The sequence below is a fragment of the Pteropus vampyrus genome, unplaced genomic scaffold (genome assembly GCF_000151845.1).
Source record: "Pteropus vampyrus isolate Shadow unplaced genomic scaffold, Pvam_2.0 Scaffold28, whole genome shotgun sequence".
NCBI lineage: Eukaryota > Metazoa > Chordata > Mammalia > Chiroptera > Pteropodidae > Pteropus > Pteropus vampyrus.
In genome coordinates this window covers 6059692-6062924 of record NW_011888809.1, presented here as the reverse complement: position 1 = coordinate 6062924, position 3233 = coordinate 6059692, and positions in this window count along the sequence as shown.

Genomic DNA, 3233 nt, shown 5'->3' with positions numbered 1-3233 from the left:
TGTGGCAGGAGACCAGAAATTGAGGTTGCTTTATTCTTTTGTCTTAAACTAAAGTTGAGTCTAGTGGCCTTCCTTTGACCCAATAATTAGAAATATCTGACCAGAGCTGCACAAAATCACCGCATATATATCAGAGAATGAGTGAAAAATGTAGCCACACATGTCACTGTAGCAAACTACAGGACTGGGGGTCAGGAGGACTGAAGTCAAGGCCTGGATCCGCCGACCTCTGGGGCACCACTGAGGAGGAACCGGCTGGAATGAAGGTGGAGAGTTATCACAGCATACAGCTGCTCCGAGAAGTCACGAAAGCACTTGCAGAACCAGTGACCTGCTCAGGCTTCCCCAAAGAAGACGCACAGGCGAACCGCCATCCCTTCACTGGAGAGCTTATTCCCCTTCCCTACGTCCTCCCTTCACCAGAACCTCTCTCTCCTTCTTATTTTCTACCTCATTATTTAACCCTGTCGTTTTTGAAGTGTCCGATTGTTTCACGTAGGCACCTGCATACATGTCTTTGAGCAGGTGACTTGGTGAAGGCTTTGTGACCTCCAAGAAAGGCCAATTACACTTTTATCTTGCCTCCCATAGACATTTACAACCTAAAAAAAAAAAAAAAAAAAACAAATGACGAACATGTCCCTGAGAACAATGGCGCTCAATCAGAAGTTGAGTCCTGCAAAACCTTTTCCTCCTAGTGCCTCGAACGATGACTAAAAATCTAGACTTTCCAGAAACAGCTACAAGTTCACCTTCTGATTGTGTTGAGGTCATAAAAGGCACTCATGCTGCTGGTGTGACCACAGCCCTTCACTGGGCCACAACCCAACCCACGAGATGGTGAGCCACTGAGGAGCACTGTCTCCCCAAAATCAACTTCTCAAAATTCACCACTTAGTCATTCACTGAGTATGTGTCCAAGTCTTTGTGAGAGCAGGTGTCATGTTTTCTGCATTACAACACCTCCCCCTCAAGCACCCGGAATGAGGCATAAACATAGTAGTTGTCATTTGTCATTTGTTTCAAATTTACCAAGCAGCTAACTATGCTGTCTGTGAAGATGCATAAAAATAAAATTCAGCCCCTCCTATAAAGGAGCTAATAAGGGAGACATATATATAATTGGATAATTATAATCCTGAATGGCACATGTTATGTAGCTGGAGCCTAACCCATGTCAGATGTAGCCAAAGGGTAGATCTTGGTTTCCCTTAATCCATGTCAAATGACCTCCAAGTCTTGCTGATCTCTACAAATCACTCACTAAAGTAAAATCGTAGCCAATGTCTCTTCTTGGAGGCTTCGTTAATGGAGTTCAAAGTCCAAATTGGAGATGACATCCCTAAATCCCTCTGGTGTGGTCAGACGGCACTTGGAGGCCCCACACTCTCAGAAGCACCCTGACAAATGAGACACAGTCAGGGGACGAAGAACAAGATGGTGAGTAAACACAAAGCCATGACTAAGAAGGAGTCACTGCAAGAGCCAAAAAGGTTTAGCTGGGCAAAGAAGACTCAGAAGATCCCCACGTAACCTGTGAAGGCCTCACAGGCAAGGAGAGTTCAGCTTTCACGCAGGACGGCCCCATATGACAGCACGGGTTACGGTCCACGCGAACGAAGCTCCCCGGGGTTGGGCAGTATGCACCGCAGCATCACACGCAGCCACCCTGAGCTCACCTTCCCATCTACTGTCCCCAGAAAAGATGCTCTTGGTAAACGTTTGATGAATAAGACCCACTGCTCTGTTCAAACATATGAAAAAAACTGCTGTGTGAAAAATGGAGCAGATTTTTATGGTTTTAGTTGTTGCCCAAGATGGTGAAAGTAAGGCCAGTGGATGTGAAAATGAGAGGGAGGTAAAATGTTTTTTAAGCTTTTAAGAAGTTTCTAGGAAGCAAAGTAGTCTAGTAATGGAAGGGGAGGACGGGAGGGCAGCTGTGAGCTCACGGACACTGACGAGCAGAGAGTAGATAAGCGGCTTTCAGGGTCTGGGGAGAATATCCCATCTTTAGAAGAGGAATTGGAGGTTGGGCTCCAGCCCAAGGCAATCTCCAGGTCATGAAAAAGAGCAAACGGCTGTGAACAGAACCCTGGAAGGTCTCAGAGCCCAGCACGAATCAGGCCTAAAAGGGTTAAATGTCCATTCAGCTCCGGGACATTTTTAACATTATTTCTTGTCAAATCAAAATGTTTCCAAATGACTCCTGAGGTCGGAAAATGCCAAGCAGGATCACCACGCGGGTTCGCTCAGCAGGCAGAGGGGCTGGCAGTGCCGGCCGGCTACACTCTATGCACAGTGGTGGCTCGGCCAGTACATCCGTCCTTCCTAACCTGATGGGTCTTTGTCATAAGTCCCGCCCAGGCGGGCGGAGGAGTGGCAGCTGGCACGGGGCAAGGGGCCAGAGGAGACACAGGCTGCCAGGTCCCCTGCAAGAAGCAGTCGGTGCAAGTTCCGTGCAGAAGAGATAGCCCCGCGTCCTGGGCCTTACAGGGGCACAGAGCACAGGTGAACGTGGCAGAGAGGAGAGTGCCATGGGATCCTGGGGTGCAAGGTAGTGAGGTGCGATGAGGCACGATTCCACAGACTCCCCGAGAGCCTCCTGCACGCTGCACTTTAGATCAATAAGCACCAAACCAGGAGCTGGGAACACAAGGCCCCTGACTGGGAGCATCTCTGCCAAGTGAGAACCGGTCAGGAGAGAAAGAGCTTCTGTCAGTCTTCTCGAGCTGCAAAATACAAAATACCACGGGCAGGATGGCCTAATCGACAGAAATTTATTTTCGCACAGTTCTGGAGGCTGGAAGTATCAGATCAAGATCCCAAAGAGTCCGTTTCTGATAAGGGCTCTCGTGGAGAGGTGAGCTAAGCTACTCCATGGGATTGCTGCCTCGGCATCCATGTTGTTTGGCCAAGCAGCCTGTGGGGACAGTAAGCTGACACTGGCCCCCTTATGCAAGCACAAGCTTAGATAGCAGTACAGAGTCTCAAGCAAATGTAAGTTCCTGACACGATGTCCCCAGCAGCCCTTGTGATCAACAGTCCGCCCTACCTCCTAGGACCTGTTTGTCTTATACACCCCTTAGACAAGACCCCCATGGGGCTTACCGAAACTCTGATCTTTGGTTTGAATTGACCAGTTTGGCCCTAGCTTGGGAACTCCCGAATGTTCCACCCACAGGCACGTGCACCAGGTCCTCCCTCTCTGTCTGCACTGTGCCTTGGCCTTCGAG